The 23,701-nt window shown below is 35.5% G+C and overlaps 1 protein-coding gene across 4 annotated transcripts in view; it reads left to right on the plus strand.

Annotated features, from left to right (window-relative positions):
- The window catches only part of LOC100923273 (solute carrier organic anion transporter family member 1B3-like), a 91,877-nt gene that overhangs the window by 24,214 nt on the left and 43,962 nt on the right, over positions 1-23,701 (plus strand). The gene's annotated exons all lie outside the window — the stretch shown is intronic.

Here is a 23,701-nt window from a genome sequence, read left to right on the forward strand (position 1 = left end):
CTTTTCCCTCCTTTATGATATTTTTGGGATACAGTCCCAATAGTGGCTCTGCTGGGTCAAAGGGTATGCACAGGTTGACAGCCCTTTAAGCAAAATTCCAAATTTCTCTCCAGAATGGTTGAATTATTTCACAATTCCACCAACAATGTATTAGTGTACCCATTTTCCCACATCTACTCCAACATGCATCATTATCTTTTTCGGTCATCTTAGCTAATCTGAGAGGTATGGTACTGCAGAGTTATTTTAATTCACTTTTCTCTAAACAATAGTGATTTAGAGCATTCTTTAAATGACTATGGATGGCTTTAAGTTCATCACCTGAAAATTGTCTGTTCATATCCTTTGACCATGTATTAACTAAAGAGGTGTTTAAAACTTTCTACTTAATATATATTTCTTTTCAGCATTTAGAAACCGGTAATTTTACCAATGAGAGGGGAACCCTTCAGCTTCCAAGTTTCAGGGAAAACTTGGAAAACCAAGTCAACTGACTAAATGAATTTTGTTTTTAGCTTAGAATATGTTATCTGGGACAAAAGGTAAATGGCTGAGGTTCAGACTTAATACTGGATATTTTTAATTCCATATTAAGTAGTTTCTATGTAGCAATTTTCAAAATAATTAATTTTTAAGAATATACAATGTCATTAGAGCATGAAATTTCTGATGAAGAAATTCCCTCAAACTGTGGCAGTCAGGGCAAAGTGACTTGCCCAGTGTCACAGAGGTAGTAAGTGTCTGAGATCAGGCTTCACCTCAGAAAGATGCCAGACCCAGCACTGTATCTACTGTGTTTTGTATTCTAAGAAAATCAAAGAGTAAGTTCTGATGTTTCCCTCTATATTACTAAAAGAATTCTGGGGCCATATTATTTACTAAATAAAGTGGAGAAACTTTTTTGCCCTTTAATCTTTTGTTCAATTCCACATATGTGATAATTTCTCTAATCTTCTAGTTTTTGGTAGACATTAAAGTTCTTGTATATGTAAGAACTTATGTCCCCTACCCGTTCTGAACTATTTTTTTTAAATAATAGCTTTTTATTTTCAAAATATATGCAGTTTTCATCATTCATACTTGCAAAACCTTATGTTCCAAATGTTCCTCCTTCCCTTCCTCCTACTGCCTCCTCTAGACTGTAAGTAATCCAATATATGTTAACCATGTAAAATTATTCTATACATATTTCTACATTTATCTTGCTGCACAAGAAAAATCAGATCAAAAAGGCAAAAAAATGAGAAAAAAACCGAGCAAGCAAACAAACCTAACAAAAATTGTGAAAAGACTACGTGGTGATCCACATTCTGGATTTCAAATGTCCTATTTTTGGATGTATATGGATCTTTCCAACACAAGTCTGGCCTGAATCACCTATTGTTGAAAAGAGCCATATCCACTATAATTTATCATCACATAAACTTGTTGCTGTATACAATGTTGTGAAGATCACGTATTTTAAAATCAGCCAGAGTCAGTAATTCAGATTAGGGGAAAATCGTCAGTCTTTATTCTCAGTGAAGAAGGATCGGAGGTGGAAGAGAATGGGCAATAGCAATGTATGTAGCTGAGTCAAGAAGCTAGCTAGACCAGCAGCCACATGACTAGCAGCTAGGAGTTTGGAACTCAGGCCCAATCTCTCCGAGCTTCTCTTCCTGTCTCTCTCTACCTCCACCCACAAAAATTGTCATTTCCTATACAACACATCAGGACTTGCATGGAGAGTGAGCAGGGACCATTCTTTATCCAATTATGTATATTAATAGAGTATAGCCCAATTACTATTTAGCCTCACGTACTTGGGACCTCAGTGCATCAACTCAAACCTCAGCCCATTACATCTCCCGCTTTCTTTTATTTTAGAACACAGGTGGTCATGCCATCCCTGACTCCTCAAGGAGGTCAGAGCCCCCACGGGGAGGTGATCACAGCCTCCCTAACTTCTCAGGGAAGGAGGTGAAAGCACGGAAAAGGAGGTGATCACAGCCTCCCTGACTTCTCAGGAAAGGTGGTGAAAGCACTAAAAAGGAGATGATCACGCCCTCCCTGACATCTCAGGAAGGGAGATGAAAAGCACCAAAGGGAAGTGGGGGTTGCTAGCGGGTTTCTGGGCTGAAGGGTCTTATTATGCACAAACCCATCAGCATGGGAGGTATTACACAAGCACATAGCAATAACGCAGAGGCTATTAGGGATGACTCTCCCCACAGTCAGTGCAGGCTCGATGTGGTGTAACAAACATGAATTGTACATGCAAGTAGAGTAATAGCAAACAATATAAATCAACATGGTGTTGGAAAAGATCACCAGAAGTCCTAGAAGGAGGGTATGTAAACAACAGTCACACATACACCTTCTTCAGCAGCCAAGAGATAGTCCAAAACCAATCTATTGTCCATTGTTTCACATGTCAGGGAATCCAATGATCCCCCTGAGTTTTTGAAGTCCTGCAAAAGTCTTTTTATGTGTTAGGGAATCCAATGATTCCAGCAGATTTTGAAGTCCTGTAACAGTCTTATCATTTCTTAGAGAATCTAATGATTCCTAAGAGTTTTCAAGTCCTATGTCTCAGAGAATCCAATGATTCCTGAGGGTTTTCAAGTCCAACAATCTTTGATGTCCATGAGTCAAATGCCATAATTGCCACGCTCTTTCAATGGTGAGCACCATCAGCAGCAGAACCACCCGATATTTCTTGGGTCTTCTCCTTTGTTTCAAGGGTCTGCTCTGTCTCTCTGCGATGGACAAGGCGAATATGGCTCATTGTCACCCATCTGATTCCTTCTCCACCTGTAGAGATACAAGCAAACCCTCTCCCCAAAGCGGTGAGTCTATCTGGTCCTTTCCATTCACCATTTTCTGGGTCTCTCCACATCACCTGGCAATTATCTAAAGATAGTGAGCTGCTCGCACTGGACACTGACCTCTGTGGGTTATAAAACCTGTCGCCAGAGCCAGTCCATCTTTTTCAAAATTTAGATAAAGGGTTAATTTAAAGTTTGGGTTACCTTGGGCCTTCTTTTTTTTTAAGGTCTTAAATCCTGTTTTTCCCCTTTTTGGCCTTGGGGATTGGATGCCTTTGTGTTTAAATTTTCGGCAAAAATTGCAAAAAGTTTAAAGTATAAAGGGAATTTTTTTTTTTGGGAACCCTTGGCTTTTTGTTAGGGCCCTTTTCTCTTTTCTATGGTTTGAAAATTTAAAAAGGTGTTTTTAAAATATAAAGCAAAACCAAAAGTTTTTAAATTACACCATTTCCCTTTTTTATTGGGTTCAAACCAAAGGGCCCTTTGGGGGTGAGGGATGGAAAAAGGGGCGCCCGGCTTTTATTAAATCCCTTTTTTTTCCAAAGTAAAGAAAGCGAACCTAAATTTAAATGGATTCCCTTTGTAAATTATTGCCAACAATTAGGGTTTTCCTTTGAATTAAAAATAAAAAGAAAGAATGGGTAAATATGTCTTACCTTTTTTTTTCCTTGGAAAATTTCAAAGGTTGAATATTTAATGAATTTTTTTGGGCTTTAATTTTTTACCAAATATGAATACCGTGAATTATATTTATGCCCTGGAATTGAGAATGGAATAAAATTTAACTTCTGTAGTTTAAAGGGTTTTAATTTAAAGAAAATAGAGTCAATTTTTTATTTTTTGGACACCATGAAATAGGGCCAAAGGAATTTTTAGCTTTTTTTAAGAAATTGAATTTGTAATATCTGCTATTTTAAGGAGTCCATTTTTAAAATTTGGAACATGGTAATAAAATTTTTTTGGGGGTTTCTAAACCCACAAATTTTGTTTTTAAAAATTTTTTTGGGGTTTGTCCCAGATAATTGTTTTTTGGGCCTGTTTAAAACTAGCCACAAGATGGGGGTGTTTTTGTTCTGGTTGTGGGAGGTTCCCCCTTTCCCCTTTTTTGGGTGCCTTTGTTAAAACTGATATTCCATTTTTGACCTTTCAACCAATTGATAAAGCAGTTAACTTCTCCAAAGCCTCTTGAGCTTTTTGGGGGTGGTGAATTTAAAATGTCCCCCAAAATTATAAATTTTAATGATAGGTAGTCAAACCTAAATGGTCACATCCATTGGATATTCCACTTTCTGAAAAATCAATGTGTTTATTTTCTGTTCTTGGGACAGTTTTTGAACTGTAAGCAACTTAGGTATCTTTAATCTTAAAATTGGGAGAGCTTTGAATTTTTCTGGTGCTATGTATAATTTGTAACCTTAGTGTTTCTATGGTCTTTGTAGACATGTTTTAACATTTGTTCCTCAGGGCACATCCCAATATATCATCCGTAATGTAATAGCATAATTTTTGGGAATGCTTTTTTTATTGGAGCAAGAGCAGCAAATACATTTGATACATAGTAGGATGTTTTTCCCCTGTGGCAAAACTGTCCATTCATATCTTTTATAAGGCTCAGCTGTTAACTCGGGACGAAAAAGGCAAATCTTTCATATCCTCCTTATCCAGAGAGATAGAATAGAAAAACTAATATCTATGACCCAAAGAGGCCATTCTAGGAATGGAGGAGATGGAAGTCCAGGCTGAAGAGTTCCCATAGTTTCCATCTGTTCATTCACTTTTCTTAAACCATTAAATCCTCCATTTTCCAGATTTCTTTTTACAACAAATGGGGAATTCCAAGGACTTAGAGAAGGTTTTGTGTCCTTTGGTCAAGCTGCCCTGTACTATATCTAATAAGGCCTGAATTTTATTTTATTATTTAAACTGTTCTTCCAATGGTGTTCAGTTTTCCATTGGAAGGAAAGGGAAAGGTTGGCAGGCCTTCAAAAGGCCCTGCTTAAAAACCAAGTATCATTTTAACCCTAATTGTTGTAAAACATCTCTTCCCCAAGATTGATGGGGATTTTTCAACATAAAAGGAGTAAAACCCTGTTTTGCCTTCAAAAATCCATCTCATAGGGGATAACTTCAGCGTATTGATCCTCCCACCCAGACATGTAGGTGTCTGTTTTAATCTTTTGGCCAGTGATCAATTATTTAATGACTGTTGATTTGCAACCAGTGTTACCAATCCTTCCAATGGAAGGCCATTTATATGATCTAATAGGTTGGTCAGCTGTTATAGGCTGTCCAGTATATTGTGGATTTTGTGATCTGGAATAAGAACGGGGATATCCGGGTTATTAGGTTCTGAAGAGAAACCTGATGCTACTATTTCTTGGTGATAAGTCACAATTGTCTGCCTGTATTGGTGATGATATTTTTATTCCCCGTTTCACATCAGGGTGTGTGGATGGACACTGTTTTCAATACTCAGGAGGTTGGCGTTTATGTGCCTGGAGGCAAGGGATCCATAGGTGGAGAGGAACAGATTTTATTCAGGAGTATTCAATTGTCTCAGCTCAACAACCCTTATTTCCCTAATTATAATCCCCTTTCTCCCATCAGGTTGTTCCTGGCTGATTGATTGTGTAATCCCTTTCTCCCTCAAATGGCATCCGCTATTGGTTTTGGTATTGATTTTAGGTACTTGGGTGCAATTTTCCCCATCATGCCCCAAGTGTTTTTTTGCTGTTTGGGGGTTCCCTCACCCATTTCCCCTGAACCTGTCTACATTCTGAGACCCAATGGAAGGCTCTGTTGCATTTTGGACATGGGATACTGGGTCTTGTTCTCCCACCCTGTTTTCTCACTCTGTCTCTATACCAACATTGAGCTTTCCGATACCCTACTTTACCACACTGAAAGCATTGACGTGTCTCTAGAAGTCCCTTGCCAGAAGGGACCGTGTCTACCCATGTTGGGATCTTGGGAAGTCTGCATCAGAGTCTGGCTATAAAAGGCATTTGTGCCCACTGTGGCACAGCGTCTTATGAACTCCTCTAAAGGAGCATCCTTGCACAGTCCTAGTATAATTCTTCTGCAGACCTCATTAGCATTTTCCTTAGCAAGTTGCCTTATTAAAACATCTGTTGATGAATTTTCCCCATTAGTTCTTGTGATAGCAGTCTGCAAACGTCCCACAAAGTCAGCAAAGGGTTCATCTGGCCCTTGTGTTATTTTTGTGAAGGCCTCACCTTTGTCATTTTTATTGTGAATCGAAGCCCATGCTTTGATACATTAGCAGCAATTTGGTCATATGCTGCTACTGAATAATTAATCTCTGCTGTGACATCTGCATAGGGACCTATACCTGTTAGTAGGTCACAGGTGATTGCAGCATGAACAGCATTTTGACCATTTTGTTGGGCTTTGTATCCTACAGAGTTCACTATATTCAGAAAGCCACAAGTAGTTTTGTCTAGCTTCTAGGCATACCCTTGGTATAGATTTCCAGTCATTAGGAGTCAAGATTTCAAAAGCCAAATTCTGTAATAGCATCTTAACATAAGCTGATGTAGCCCCATAAAGAGTGTAAACCTTTTTCAGGTCTTTGATGATTTCTGTGTTAAAAGGGGCATATCTTCGACTTTCTTGACAGGAGGCATTAAACTGGGAAATTACAGGAAAGACATGTGGCTGTAGCTCCCTCACATCCATGCCCTTTTCTTTGGCCTTCATTAAGCCCTCTTGCAATATCCTCATAATTGGATGCTGGGGGGAGGTACTGGTACTGTCACTCTCCCCCTCCCTCCCACTGCCCCTCCTCCCTCCAGCCTGGAGGGTGGAGTTGATGGAGGAGAGTCAATCACTTGCTCCTGAGGTGGGACTGAAGCTGCCTCCTGAGGTGGAAAGTCACCACACCCTTGCTCACTTAAGTCTCCATGCCCTGTGGGGATATAGTCATTAATCTCTTCATTGCCTTCCTCCTTAATATCAGGCCTCCCTATTTGGCTACACTGACCGGGAATGGGAGCAATGGGTTTTTTCTTTCTTCTAGGGATAGGGTTTCTTAGTGCTAATTGAATTATATTGTATAAATAAAATGCCTTGATGGAAATTGAATGAGGCCCGTTTTCACTGTAATACGTGGACACTGTTGTCCAACTAGGGACCAGTTATCTCGAGAGATCTGCTCCTCCTCTAAGAACCAAGGGGAGATGCGGTTTAATGTACCCACCAGTCTAGCTACCTGTTCCCAAGTTATAAGTAGCCCTTGTCCTTCTATCAGCTTAAGCATGCTTTCTATAGCACCACTAGTGGGTGGGGTTGAAGGGGTTGGAGGCGGGGATGGAGAGTCTTTAGCTAGCATTTGTCCCATTTTAGCCAAAAAAAGATTACTGGTTTAGTTTTTAAGAAAATAAGTTCCCTGTTTGTCTATTAACAACACTCACCCAAGTTCCTGGTCACTGGAGACTTCTTCAGTCCTTGGTTCCCACCATTGGGTGCCAAATGTGAAGATCGTGTATTCTAAAATCAGCCAGAGTCAGGAATTCAGATTAGGGGAAAATCGTCAGTCTTTATTCTCAGTGAAGAAGGATAGGAGGTGGAAGAGAATGGGCAATAGCAATGTGTGTAGCTGAGTCAAGAAGCTAGCTAGACCAGCAGCCACATGACCAGCAGCTAGGAGTATGGAACCCAGGCCCAATCTCTCCCAGCTTCTCTTCCTGTCTCTCTCTGCCTCCACCCACCCAAATCGTCATTTCCTATACAACACATCAGGACTTGCACGGAGAGTGGGCAGGGGCCATTCTTTATCCAATCATGTATATTAATAGAGTATAGCCCAATTACTATTTAGCCTCACGTACTTGTGACCTCAGTGGATCAACTCAAACCTCAGCCCATTACACAATGTTCTCTTCGTTCTACTTAGCCTTATGTAAGTCTCTCCAGGCCTTTCTAAAATCATCTTGCTAATCATTTCTTGTACACAAATAATATTTCAAAATAATTATATAACATAACTTATTTAGCCATTCCCCAACTGATCAACATCCACTTAATTTCCAATTTCTTGCCACTACAAAAAGATCTGCTACAAACATTTTTGCATATGTGCATCCTTTGCCCTTTTTTATGATTTCTTTGGGATACAAACCTAGTAGTAGCCTGCTGCAACAAAGGGAATGCAGAGTTTGATAGCCCTTTGGGCATAGTTCCAAATTGCTCTCCCTAATGGTTGGATAGTTCACAACTCCATTAAAAATGTACTAGTGTCTTGATTTTCTCACACCCTTTCTAATATTTACCATTATCTTTTCCTATCATCTTAGTCATTCTGAGAGGTATGTAGTAATAGCAGCCTCAGAGTTATCTTACTTTTCATTTCTCTGATAAATACTGATTTTGAGCATTTTTTTCCATATGACAAGTAATGGTGTTAATTTATTTACCTGAAAATTGCCTTTTCATATCCTTTGACCAATTATCAATTGGAGAATGCCTTGTATTCATATGAATTTCAGTCAGTTCTCTATATATTTTATAAATGAGGCTTTTATCAGTACTCTTGGATGTAAAAACATTTCCCCAGTTTTCTGTTTTCCTTCTAATCTTGTCTCTCTTGATTTTGTTTGTACAAAAACTTTTTAAAGTAATATAATCAAAATTATTCATTTTGCATTTCATAATGTTTTCTATTTCTTTTTTTTTTTTTTTGGACATAATTCCTTCTTTCTCTGCAGTTCTGAGAGGCAGATTATCCCTTGTTCTCCTAATTTGCTTATAGTATTACCCTTTACATCTAAATTATGAAACTATTTAGACCTTATTTTGATAGAGGGTGTTAGTTGTTAGATGTTAGTCAATGCCTCTTTTCTCCTATGCTATTTTCCAGTTTTCCCAGCAATGTTTTTTTTCTGAATCTTTTGAGATAATGATTTAATTTCTGTTAGTTCAGTTATTGATGTAGTATTTATGCTAATAGTTTTCCTAATATTGAACCATTCCTGGATTCCTGGTGTTAATTCTTCTTGATCATAGTGTATTATCCTGTTTCTAATTTGCTTTGATCATTTAAAATATATATTTTAAAATATTTTTACATCAATATTCATCTGGAAAATTGATCCATTATTTTCTTTCTCTGTTTTGACCCTACCTGATTTAGGTATCAGCACCATATCTGTGTCATAAAAGGAATTTCATAGGACTCCTTCTTACCTCATCTTTCAAATTTTTTACATAGTATTGCAGTTAATCTTTAAAATATTTGGTAGAATTTGTAAATTTATCTGACTCTGGAGATTTTTTCTTAGGGAGTTGATTAATAGCTTGTTCAATTTCTTTTTCTAAAATGCTTCTATTTAAGAAATTTGTTTTTTCCTCTGTTAATGTAAGCAATCTATATTTTGTAAGTGTTTACCAATTTCACCTAGGTTATCAGATTTACTGATATAGTTGAACAAAATAGCTCTTAAATTATTTCTTTAATTTCCTCTTAATTGCTAGAAAGTTCACCCTTTTCACTTTTGATACTATTTGATTTTATTCTTTCCTTTTTCTAATCAAATTATCTATAAGTTTGTCTATTTTTAATAATAACCATCTCTTTTTTTTAATTAAACCATATCTTAGTTTTCTTTATTAGTTCAACAGTTTTCTTACTTTTAATTTTAATCTCCCTTTTTATTTTTAGAATTTCAAATTTGGTATTTAATTGGGGATTTTTAATTTGTTTTTTTCCCTTACCTTTTTCAGTTACATGTCCAATTCATTGAGCTTCTCTTTTTCTATTTTATACAATTAAGCATCTAGAGAGATAAAATTTCTCCTAAGAATTGCTTTGGCTGCATCCTATAAATTTTAGTATGTTTTCTCATTATTGTAATTCTCTTGGCTGAAGTTATTGTCTATGATTTCTTGTTTCATCCACTCATTCCTTAGGATTAGATTAGTTTCTAATTAATTTTTGATCAATTTTTCTCTGGCTCTTTATTAAATGTAATATTTATTGCACCGTGGTTTGGAACTGATGAATTTATTATTTCTATCTTTCTGCATTTGATTTCAATATTTTTATGCCCTAATTAATGGTCAATTTTTGTGTAGGTTCCATGTATCACTGAGAGAAAAGTTTTCTCCACAGGTATATCATAACTAGCTTTTGTAAACTTCTGTTTACCTCCTTAACTTCTTTCTTATTTTGCCATTTGATTTATCTAGTTCTGAGAGAGAAAAGTTGAGATCCCTCCACTAATATAGTTTCCTGTCTATTTCTTCATGCAGCTCTCTTAATTTCTCCTCTAGGAATTTGGATGCTATACCACTTGATGCATATATGTTTAATATTTATATTACTTCATTATCTATGGTATCCTTTAACAAAGTATACCTTCCTTATCTCTTAATTTGATCTATTTTTGATCAGGATCTCATCTGATTTCAGAATCACTAGCCTTATTTTTTTAAAAAAAATACAGATGAAGCCTATTAAATTTTATCATAGCCTTTTACCTTTACTCTGCCTTAAATGTGTTTCCTGTAAACAACATATTGTAGGATTCTGGTTTTTAATCCAGTCTGCCATCTATTTCCATTTTATGGCAGAGTTCATTCCATTCACATTCATATTTCAAATTACTAACTTTGTATTTCCCATCATCTTATTTCCCAAGTTATACTTTTTTCTTTCCTTTCCCCCTTCCTGCCTCATCAATGTTTTGCTTCTGACCACCATCTCCCTCAATCTTCCCACCCCTTTTACACCACTCCCCCTTTCTTATGCCTTTTTCCTTTTATTTCCATTCTCCTCTCTATTAGCCTACCTCTTTCCTTTCCCCTTCCCCTCCTACTTCCCAATAAGGTGAGACAATTTCCTATCTAAAGCTACATTTGTCTGATATTCTCTTTTTAAGCCAAATTCAACAAATTTAAGGTTCAAACAATGCTTACTCTCTCCCTTCTTTCTCTCAACTGTAATAGGTCTTTTTGCCTTTTCATGTCATGTCATTTATCAGATTTCACCTCCTTTTTAATCTTCTTCTTCTACAATCATTTTTCCTCCTGTACTTTCTTTTTTATATTATCACAATAAAGTCAAATTAAACCTATACTCTTAAAGTATAAGCCTAAGAAAGATATAGATTTCAGGTTTTATACATGCCATCTTCCCAAAAAGGACTGTAAACATTTTAACCTTTAAAAATATAGTTTTTATTCCCTTTTTACCTTTTTATGCTTCCCTTAAGTTCTGTATTTGAAAATCAACTTTTCTCTTCAGCTCTGGTCTTTTTATCAAAAATAATTGAAAATCCCCTATTTCATTGAATGTTAATCTTTTCCCCTGAAAGATAATGCTTAGTTATACTAGATAGTTGATTCTTGGCTGAAGTCCAAATTCCCTTGCCCTTTGAAATATCATATTTCAGGCTCTTCAATCCTTTAAAGTAGAAGCTGCAAGGTCCTGAGTCATCCTGATTGTAGTTCCTCAAACTGAATTGTTTCTTTCTGGCTCCTTGTGGTATTTTCTGCTTGATCCAATAATTCTGGAATTTACCTACGATATTCCTTGGAGTTTGCATTTTGGCTTCTTTTTTAGGAGGTAATCAATGTGTCCTTTCAATGGCTATTTTATCCTCTTATTCTAAATCATTAGGGTATTTCCTTGAGCTATTTTTTTCAAAGATGTTTTCTAGGCTTTTTTTCACAGTGGTTTTCAGATAACCTGAATTCTCTCTCTTAGAGACCTCTAATTCTTAGATTCTCTCTCTTCAACCTATTTTTCAGTTCACTTGTTTATCTAATGAGATATTTTCCTACTTTCCCCCAATTTTTTTTTGTTTTTTGTTTTGTTTGATTGATTTTTGATGTCTCATTGAGTCATTCACTTCCATTTTTTTCAATTTTAATTATTAGTGAATTATTTTCTTCAGTTAACACTTTTTTAATCTCCTTTTGAATTTGTCTGATTGAACTTTTAAATGAGTTGTTTTATTCATTGGATCCACACACCCCCATTTTGCCAGTTCTACTTTTAGACAGTTGTTCTCTTTTTCCATTTCATCAATACTGTTTTTCAAGGAATTGTTTTCTCTTTACATTTTGCCAAATCTGTTTTTTGAGGAATGGTTTTCTTCAGACAGTTTCTGTGTTTCCTTTTCCAAAGATTTCATTTTCTTTCCCCATTTTTCTTCTTTTTTTTTAAAGATCCTTTTTGAATACTTCCACGAGACCTTTTTGAGTTGGAGAACTTTTATCACCTTTCAGGCTTTATCTGGAGATGTTTTACCTTTAGTCTCATCAGGGTTTCCTTGACTCCATAATAGCTATCTCTTGTTAGAGCTCTTCTTTGCTTATTTATTCCTTTTTTAAGGTCTGCTCTTAGGGCAAAGAAAGATACTCTCAAAATTCCTCCACAGATTATGGTGGTTTCAAACTGCCCTGGGATCAGCTCTGCCAGCTTCTTTCCCATTATGTGTAGACATGACCAAGTCCCATTTGTTATGCCAGGGTTCAGGGGCTCGCTATTTTTCTTTTGTAGTTGTGTTGGGTGTCTCACAGCTTATCTGCTGATCCACTGGCTTCTCGATCAGGACAAAGTAGCAAATGTACTTTGGCTAAGAGCTTTGCACTAGATTCCCCTTGAACATTGAATCTTGTTTTCTCTGGGCTTCCCTGTGCTGCACTTGCACTAGGCTGCCTCCCCCCTACCAAATTCAGATGGATTTTTTCTGAAGTTCTTCCAAAATATCTTCTGCTGGAAATTTGTTATACTCCAAATATTTGTGAGTTCTGTCACTCCAAAACCCATTCACTGGCTTGATCTGATGTTAATTCTGAGGTAAGCAAGGAAGAACTTAGGCAAATACCTATCTACTCTCTATCATCTTGGCTCAGCCCCCTAAAGCATATTTTTAAAATACAGTAAGGAAAAAATATGAATAAGCATTTGTAATATATGAAAGGTAAGAATAATCATACCAAATATACTTTTAAACATCAATTCCAAATATGAGGTCCCACCATTCAACTCTCTCAAGATGTTCCAGAACCATTTTCTTAACAATTAATAATTTTCTCAGAAAGTTCTGTTAGCCCTTCCCTACATGCTAAAATATTCTTTTATTTTAGCAAGAAAATCCATATTCAAGAATTAAAGTTGATATGCCACTTGCTGTACATACTTTTCACAAAGGAGAAATAAATTGTAATTTCACAAGAGTCTAACCTCCAGCAGAGTGGGCAGATGAGAACAATTTGTTCCAAAGCTATGTAACCATCCAAAGCAGGAACAGTGGAGTTCTTAGATTTTATTCAGATATCAAAGACATTAAAATTATCTACTAGATCCCAGGCCATCACAAGCTGTCTTAACTTTCATTCAGAAGTGTGACTTTGATGACGTTGGAAGAGAGAGTGAATCTGATGAATTCATGTATTTTTACCTCAAGTCAAAGCTTCACTGTGATATTATTTGTTCTCTTTAAAAATAAAGGAAGAACAATAACAAATTCCTTGTTACAGAAACAATATCTATAGTCTCTCTGAGAGCTACTTTTGAAGCTGAGGATACAATTTTTTTTATTATAGCTTTTTATTTACAAGAATTATGCTTGGGTAATTTTTCAGCATTGACAATTGCAAAACCTTTTGTTCCAATTTTTCCCTTCTCCCCACCTCCTCCCATAGATGGCAGGTAGACCAATACATGTTAAATATGTTAAAGTATATGTTAAATCCAATATATGTATACAAATCCCATACAGTTATTTTGATGCACAAGAAAAATTGGCCTTTGAAATAATGTACAATTAATCTGTGAAGGAAACAAAAAATGCAAGCAGACAAAAACAGAGGGATTGGAAATGCTATGTAGTGGTTCACACTCATTTGCCAGAGTTCTTTCATTGGGTGTAGTTGAGTCTATTCATTATTGAACAAATGGAACTGATTTGGTTCAACTAATTGTTGAAGAGAGCCATGTTCATCAGAATTAATCATCATATAGTATTGTTGTTGAAGTATATAATGATCTCCTAGTCCTGCTCTTTTCACCCAGCATCAATTCATATAAGTCTCTTCAGGCCTTTCTGAAATCATCCTATTGGTCATTTCTTACAGAACAATAATATTCCATGACAATCATATACCACAATTTATCCAGCCATTCTCCAATTGATGGGCATCCACTCAGTTTCCAGTTTCTAGCCACTACAAAGAGGGTTGCCACAAACATTCTTGCCCATACAGGTCCCTTTCCTTTCTTTAAAATCTGTTTGGAATATAAGACCAGTAGTAACACTGCTGGATCAAAAGGGTATGCACAGTTTGATAACTTTTTGAGCATAGTTCCAAATTGCTCTCCAGAGTGGCTGGATGCATTCACAATTCCACCAACAACGTATCAGTGTCCCAGTTTTCCCACATCGCCTCCAACATTCAGCATTATCTTTTCCTGTTATCCTAGCCAATCTGAGAGGTGTGTAGTGATATCTCAGAGTTGTCTTAATTTGCATTTCTCTAATTAATAATGAGTTGGAGTATCTTTTCATATGGCTGGAAATAGTTTCAATTTCTTCATCTGAGAATTGTCTGTTCATATCCTTTGACCATTTATCAGCTGGAGAATGGCTTGATTTCTTAGAGATTAGAGTCAATTCTCTATATATTTTGGAAATGAGGCCTTTGTCAGAACTTTTGATTGTAAAATGTTTTCCCAGTTTATTGTTTTCCTTCTGATCTTGTCTGTATTAGTTTTCTTTGTACAAAAACTTTTTAATTTCATATAATCAAAATTTTCTATTTTGTTATCAATAATGATCTCTAGTTTTTCTTTGGTCACAAATTCCTTCCTCCTCCACAGGTCTGAGAGGTAAATTATCCTATGTTCTTCTAAATTATTTATAATGTCATTCTTTATGCCTAGATCATGAACGAATTTTGACCTTATCTTGGTGTGCGGTGTTAAGTGTGGATTAATGCCTAGTTTCTGCCATACTAATTTCCAATTTTCCCAGCAATTTTGGCCAAACAGTAAATTCTTATCCCAAAAGCTGATGACTTTGGGTTTGTCAAACACTAGGTTATTAAAGTTATTGACTATTTTGTCCTTTGAACCTAACCTATTCCACTGATCAACTAGTCTATTTCTTAGCCAACACCAAATGGTTTTGGTAATCGCTGCTTTATAATATAGTTTTAAATCTGGTACAGCTAGGCCACCTTCATTTGATTTTTTTTAGTTCCCTTGAAAGTTTGACCTTTTGTTCTTCCAGATGAATTTTGGTGTTATTTTATTTTTTCTAGGTCATTAAAATAGTTTTTTGGGAGTCTGATTGATGTAGCACTAAAGAAACAGAATAATTTAGGTTGTATTGTCATCTTTATTATATTTGCTCAAACTATCCAAGAGCACTTAATATTTGTCTTTGTGTGGACTGACTTTATTTGTATGGAAAGTGTTTTATAGTTTTTCTCATATGGTTCCTGACTTTCCCTTGGCAGATAGATTCCCAAATATTTTATATTATCGGCAGTTATTTTAAATGGAATTTCTCTTTGTAACTCTAACTGTTGGATTTTGTTAGTGATATATAAGAATGCTGATGACTTTTGTGGGTTTATTTTGTATCCTGCAACTTTGCTAAAGGAGGGGATTATTTCTAATAGCTTTTTAGTAGAATCTCTGGGGTTCTCCAAGTATACCATCACATCATCTGCAAAGAGTGATAATTTGATTTCCTCATTACCTACTCTAATTCCTTTAATGTCTTTCTCCACTCTTATTGCTGAACCTAGCATTTCTTTTTTTTTAATTCCTAAGGCTCTTTAATTAATGCATTAACTTTTAATTTCATTTAAACAAAAAGAGCTAGACAATACAAATCAGATTCTACTAGATACAGGTACAACCCTCTATTCATTGAGTAATGTAAGTCAATTTGCTCAGGCTGATTTGATGAAAAAGAGACATAGTTTTCATCTCGGTTTTTCATTCTTTACAAATTCTATAAATGATAACATCTCTCAAACTCTGGTATAGAAATAGTTCTTTGTTGGTCCCAGCAATGTTTTCAGAAAACCCCTCAGGATACAAAGCTCTCTTAAGAGAGACTGACGTTTCAGTCATAAAGGGGACCATACTTTCCTTTGTTAAACAGTATGAAGAGGTCTAAGACCCTAGTTCAAATCCTTTTTTTTTAAATAACTTTTTATTGACAGAATCTCTGCCAAGGTAATTTTTTACAACAGTATCCCTTACACTCACTTCTGTTCTGATTTTTCCCCTCCTTCCCTCTACTCCCTCCCCCAGATGGCAAGTAGTCTTATACATGTTAAATAGGTGACAGTATATTCTAGATACAATATATGTGTGTAGAACCTAATAGTTCTCTTGTTGCGCAGGGAAAATTGGATTCAGAAGGTAGAAATAACATGGGGAGAAAAACAAAAATGCATGCAGTTTACATTAATTTCCCAGTGTTCTTTCTTTGGGTGTAGCTGCTTCTGTCCATCCTTGATCAATTGAAACTGAGTTAGATCTCTTTGTTGAAGAAATCCACTTCCATCAGAATACATCCTCATACAGTATCGTTGTTGAGGTATATAATGATCTCCTGGTTCTGCTCATTTCACTTAGCATCAGTTCATGTAAGTCTCACCAATCCTCTCTGTATTCATCCTGCTGTGAACCTAGCATTTCTAATGCAATATTGAATAGTAATGATGATAGTAGGCAACATTGTTTCACTCCTGATCTTATTGGAAGTGGTTCCAGTTTATCCCCATTACATATGATACTTACTGGTGGTTTTAAATAGATGCTACTGACTATTTTAAGAAAAATCCATTTATTCATATACTCTCAAGTGTTTTTTAATAGGAATAGATGTTAGATTTTATCAAATGCTTTTTCTGCATCTATTGAGATGATCATATAGTTTTTGTTAGTTTGGTTATTCATATTGTCAATTATGATAATAGTTTTCCTAATATTGAACCACGTCTGCATTCCTGGTATAAATCTTACTTGGTCATGCTGTATTATCATGGAGATGATTTCTGTAATCTTTTTGCTAATATTTTATTTAAGATTTTAGCATCAATATTCATCAGGGAGATTGGTCTATAATTTTCTTTCTCTGTTTTCAACCTACCTGATTTAGGTATCAGGATCATGTCTGTGTCATAAAAGGAATTTGATAGGAGTCCTTCAATTGCTATTTTAAAAAATAGTTTACATAACATTGGAGTTAATTGTTCTTTAAATGTTTGGAAGAATTCACATGTAAATCCATCTGATCCTGGGGATTTTTTCTTAGGGAGATGATTAATAGTTTATTCTATTTCTTTTTCTAAAATGGGACTATTTAAGCAATTTACTTTCTCCTCTGTTAATCTGAGCAGCCTTTATTTTTAAAGGTAGTCATCCATTTTACTTAGGTTATCAAATTTATTGGCAAAAGTTGAGCAAAGTAACTCCTAATTATTGCTCTAATTTCCTCTTCATTAGTGGAAAGTTCTCCCTTTTCATTTTTTTTTTTTTAATTTAATAGCCTTTTATTTACAGGATATATACATGGTAACTTTACAGCATTAACAATTCAAATCTTTAAATTTTCACCTCTTACTCCCACCCTCCCTAAATGGCGGATGAATGTAGATGTTAAATATATTAAATATAACTTAGATAATAATAAGTATACTATTAAAACATTATTTTGCTTACAAAGAATCAGACTCTAATTTTGTACAATTACTTTAAGGAAATCAAAAATCGGTGTTCATAAATATAGGGATTAGGAATTCAATGTAATGGTTTTTAATCATCTCCAGGTTCTTTTTCTGGTATAAGCTGGTTCAGTTCATTACTGCTCCATTAGAAATGATTTGGTTGATCTTGTTGCTGAGGATGGCCTGATCCATCAGAACTGGTCATCATCTAATATTGTTGTTAAAGTATATAATGATCTCCTGGTCCTGCTCATTTCACTCACATCAGTTCGTGTAAGTTCTCAGGCCTCTGTATTCCTCCTGCTGGTTTTCTTACAGAACAGGTAATATTCCATAATTTTCATATACCACAATTTTTCAAGCCATTCTCAACTTATGGACATCCATTCAGTTTCAGTTTCTAGCCACTACAAAGGGGCTGCCACAAACATTCGATGCAATACAGGTCCCTTTCCTTCTTTATAATCCTTTTGGGATATATCCCAGTATAACACTGCTGGATCAGGTATAACAGTTTGATAACTTTTTGACATAGTTCAAACTACTCTCCAAAATGGTTGGATTCGTTTACAACTCCACCAACAATGAATCAATGTCCCAGTTCCCATCCTCCAACAATCCCATTATTTTTCCTGTCATCTTAGCCAATCGACAGGTTGTGTGGTATCTTAGAGTTGTCTTAATTTGCATTTCTCTGATTAATAATGACTTGGGCATCTTTTCATATGATAAATGTTTCAATTTCTTCATCAAGAATTGTCTGTTCATATCCTTTGACCATTTTCAATTGGAGGGAATGGCTTGATTTTTTATAAATTGAGTTAATTCTCTATATATTTTGGAAATGGAGAATATTTCAGAACCTTTGACTGTAAAATATTTTCCCAGTTTATTGCTTCCTTCCAATCTTGTCTGCATTAGTTTTGTTTTTAAAAACTTTTCAGTTTGGTATAATCAAAATTTTCTATTTTGTGATCAGTAATGATCTCTAGTTTTTTGGTCATAAAGACCTTCCCTTCCACAGGTCTGAGATGTAAACTATCCTATTTCCTCTAATTTATTAATGATTTCATTCTTTTCTGGTCATGAACCCATTTGACCTTATCTTGGTGTCTGGCAGAAGTATGGATCAATCCTAGTTTCTCCATAATTGTTTAATTTTCCACTTTTTATCAAACGTAAGTTCTTATCCCAAAGCTGGGATCTTTGGGTTTTGTCCAAAGATAGGTTGCTAATTTGTTGACTGTTTTTATCCTTTCTCTATTCACTGATCAACTAATCATTCCTTAGCCAATAAATGTTTTGGTAACCTGCTCTATAATATAATTTTAGATCTGGTACAGCTAAGCCACCATCATTGATTTTTTTCATTAATTCCTTGAATTCTTGACCTTTTTGTTTTCCATGAACTTTGTTTTATTTTTTCTAGGTCATTAAAATAGTTTTTGGGGTCTGATTGGTATAAGCTTTAAATAAATAGATTAGTTTGGTAATATTGTCATCTTTATTATATTTGCTCCCCTATCCAAGGCATTTAATATTTTCAATTGGTTAGATCAGACTTAATTTGTGTGAAAGTGGTCTGTAATTTTGCTCATAAAGTTTCTGATTTTCCCTTGGCAGATAGATTCCTAAATATTTTATATTATCAGTAGTTACTTTAAATGGAATTTCTCTTTGTAACTCTGACTGTTGGTTTTATTAGTGATATATAAGAATGCTGATGACTTATGTTGGGTTTATTTTATAACCACAACTTTGCTAAAGTTGTGGATTATTTCTAATAACTTTTAGCAGAATCTCTGGGGTTCTCTAAGTATACCATCATGTCATCGGCAAAGTGATAATTTGGCTTCCTCATTTGCCTATTCTTATTCCTTTAATCCTCTTTCTCAGTTCTTATTGCTATAGCTAGCGTTTCTAATACAATTTAAATAGTAACGGTGATAGTGGGCAACCTTGTTTCCTCCAGATCTTATTGGGAATGGTTGCAGTTTGTTTCCATTACATATGATGCTTACTGATGGTTTTAAATAGATGCTGCTGATTATTTTAAGGAAAAGTCCATTTATTCCTATACTCTTCAAGTGTTTTAATAGGAATGGATGTTGGATTTTATCAAATGCTTTTCTGCATCTATGAGGATGATCATATGGTTTTGTTAATTTGGTTTATTAACATGGCCAATTATATTGATAGTTTTCTAATATTGAACCAGCCCTGCATTCCTGGTATAAATCCTCTTGATCATAGTGTATTATCTTGGAGATGATTTTCTGTGTCTTTTGCTAATATCTTATTTAAGATTTTAGAATCAATATTCATTAGGGAGATTGGTCTATAATTTTCTTTCTCTGTTTTCAGCCCTACCTGGTTTGGAGTATCAGTACCATGTCTGTGTCATAGAAGAATTTGGTAGGACTCCTTCATTCCCTATTTTATCAAATAATTTATATAGCATTGGGGCCAATTGCTCTTTTAAATGTTTGGTAAAATTCACATATAAATCCATCTGGTCCTGAGTTTTTCTTAGGGAGTTGTTTAATTGCCTGTTCTATTTCTTTTTCTGAAATGGGACTATTCAAACAATTTACTTCCTCCCTCTTAATCTGGGAAGTCTATATTTTTGGAGTAGTCATCCATTTCACTTAGGTTATCAAATTTATTGGCATAAAGTTGAGCAAAATAACTCCTTATTTTTCTCTAATTTCCTCTTCCTTGGTGGAAAGTTCTCCTTTTCATTTTAAGACTACTAATTTCATTTTTCCCCTCCTTTTCTAATCAGATTTACAAAGGCTTATCTATTTTATTGGCTTTTCATAGAACCAACTCTTAGTTTTATTAATTAGTTCAATAGATTTTTACTTTCAATATTTTTAATTTCTCCTTTTAATTTTAGAATTTCCAATTTAGTTATTTGATTGGGGGGTTTTAATTTGGTCTTTTTTAGTTTTTTTTAGTTGCAAGCCAATTCATTAATCTTTTCTTTCTCTGTTTTATTCAAGTAAGCGCTAAGGATATAAAATTCCCTCTTATTACGCTTTGGCTGCATCCCACAAATTTTGGTATGATGTCTCATCATTGTCATTATCTTAATTGAAATTATTAATTGTATCTATAATTTGCTCTTCACCAATCATTCTTTAAGATGAGGATTTTTGTTTCAATTACTTTTGGTCTATTTCCCCTAATTTTTTGTTGAATGTAGTTTTTTATTGCATCATGATCTGAAAGAAAGCATTTACTATTTCTGCTTTCTTGCATTTAATTGAAGTCTTTATGTCCTAATATATGGTCAATTTTGAAATAGGTTCCATGAACTGCTGAGGAAGAAAGTATATTCCCTTCTATCTCCATTCAATTTTCTCAAAGATCCAACATACCTAATTTTTCTAATATTCTGTTTACTTCTTTAATTTCTTTTTCTTATTTGTTTGTGGTTTGGTTGTCTAATTCTGAGGTGCAAGGTTGAGGATCTCCTACTATTACAGTTTTGTTGTCTATTTCTTCTTGCAACTCTCTTAACTTCTCCTTTAGGAAGCTGAGTGCCATACCACTTGGTGCATATATGTTTAATATTGATATTGCTTCGTTGTTTATGCTACCCTTTAGCAGGATGTGGTTTCCTTCCTTATCTCTTTTAATTAGATCAATTTTTACTTTTGCTTGATCTGAGATAAGGATGGCTACCCTCTTTTGTTCACCTGAAGCATAATAGATTTTGCTCCAGCCTTTTTACCTTTACTCTTATGTATCCCCTGCTTTAAATGTGTTTCTTGTAAACAACATATTGTAGGGTTCTGACTTTTGATCCAGTCTGCTATCTGCCTCCTCTTTATGGAGTTCATCCCATTCCACATTTACAGTTTAGAATTACTAAATCTGTTTCCTGCCATCTAATAACCCCAGATTGTGCTTTACTTATTCTTGCCTCCCCCAACCCTCTTTCCCCTTTTAAACTTATGTACCCCTCTTGTATCCGATCTTATCCTCTTTATAATCCCTCCCTCCCCCTTTGGTCTTCCCCCTTCCTTCCCTTATTCTCTTTTCTTTCCCTTTTCCTCTCCCCCGTTTTTAATAGGCGGAGAGAAATTTTCTCTAAAACAAAATGTCAATTATTTTTCCTTTGAGCCAACTCTGATGAGGTAAGATTCACACAATGTTCCTCCCCTCTCTAAATTCCCTCAGATATGATAAGTTTCCTTAGCCTCTTTGTGGGATGTGGTTTCCCCTTTTTTCCCTCCCTTCCTCCTTATTCTGCCATCATCCCTTTTCCATATCTACTTCCCTTTTTATGTTATATCAGTACTATCAAATTTTACATTGTTTTTTTTGTATATCCACACAAAATACAATTCTCAAGAGTTATTTTTACCTTTTTGCATCTCTTGGTTCTATTCTTGGAGATCAAATTTTTGTTTAGTTCTGGTTTTTCTTCAGAAACAAATGGAATTCATTTGTTTCATTAAATGTCCATCTTCTTCCCTGGAAGAAAATGCTCAACTTAGCTGGGTGTTTATTCTTAGCTGCATCCCAAGTTCTTGTGCCTTTCGGAATATCCATATTCAGGCCCTTCTTTCCTTTAATGTAAGGCAGACAGATCTTGGGTGATCCTTATTTGGCACCTCAGTATTTAAATGGTTTTTTTGGCTGCTTATAAAATTTTTCCTTAATCATAGTTCTGAAATTTTGCCAAATATTCCTTGGGTTTTATTTTAGGGTTTCTTTCAGAAGGTGTTCGATGAATTCTTTCAATGCCTATTTTACCTTCTGATTCTATTACATCTGGGCAGTTCTCTTTGATGATTTCTTGTAAATAGTATCTAGGCTCTTTTTTCATCATAGTTTTCGGAAGGTCAATAATCCTCAGATTATCTCTCCTAGATCTATTTTCCAAGTCTTCATTTTACAAGTAGATAATTCATGTTTTTCAGTTTGTCATTTTTTGTTTTTTGCTTGACTGATTCTTGCTGTCTCAATGCATCATTAGTTTCAATTTGTTCAGTTCTAATTTTTAAGAATTATTTTCTTCATTAGCTTTTTACTTCTTTCTGTATATGTCCAATTGAGTTTTTAATGTATTGTTTTGGTCTGTAAATTTTTTCCATTTCACTAATTTTTTTTTTTAGTGAATTATTTTTCTTTTCAATTCACAGATCCTACTTTCTGTAATTCTTTATTTTTCTAATTCCAATTCTTTTTCCTGTGATTTTTATTTTTTCAATTCCCAATTTGCCTTCCTGGGAATTTTTAACTTTCAATTCGTTTTAGGAAGTTGTTGCTCTCTTTAAAGGCTTCTCTTTCCTTTCCCATTTTCTTCTAACTCTTTTTGAGACTTTTAATGGTCTCTTCTATGAAGCATTATGTAAGGAGGACAGTCTGATGCATTTTGCTGTTTGAGGTCTCTTCAGGTTTGCTGACCTGCTCTTTTTCTGCATAAAGCTGTCGATGGTTCTTTTCATCTTTTATTCATGTTTTAAAGCCTTTAGGGGTGGTCTCCCTAGGCAAGGGGGTTACCAGCTTCCTCTGCACAGCAGGAGAGATTAAACCGATTTCCGGCTCCGAGGTATGGGAGTGCTCTGAGTGAGGTTTTCCCTTCCCAACAGGAGGTGGGTTCAGCACTGGCGGAGCTATCAAACTGCTTAGTAGGGCTGAGTGGGTTGTGATTGCACTCGGCTGAACTAAGTTGAAAGTGTCACTGCCCCAGGCCAGAGCCTCTTGTGGGACTGTGGTATTAGCAGCTGGCCAGAACCCGCGGCCGCCTGGAACTCTGCCCCTGCTCTGCCCAATGCAATCGGCCCTGGAAACTCTATGGCCCCAAGCCGAGCTCCCACTGTGTCAGATTGAGGCTAACGGCTGCGTCCTCCTGCCGTGCAGGATCACAACTCCCGGAAAGCCCTTACGGGTTGGGGCTGCGGCGCTTGTGCTGAGATCTGTGCTTTCACCCTCGGTTTGAGACTCTCCTCGGAACCTAATTTCTCTCCCTGTCTGCTGATCTCCCCTGGCCCCCGGAACCAACCTTTTTGGCGAGACTGCAGATTTTCTTCGGTTGAGTTGTTCTACTTCTTATCTTTACAATTGAGCAGTCAAGACTATTTTTGAGGCTTGATATAATATTGATAAAGAGGGTAAGAGAAGAGCTTAGAAAGTCGCGTGTGTCTTCTCCGCCATCTTGGCTC

This window comes from Sarcophilus harrisii, chromosome 5 (assembly GCF_902635505.1).
Source record: "Sarcophilus harrisii chromosome 5, mSarHar1.11, whole genome shotgun sequence".
Lineage (NCBI taxonomy): Eukaryota > Metazoa > Chordata > Mammalia > Dasyuromorphia > Dasyuridae > Sarcophilus > Sarcophilus harrisii.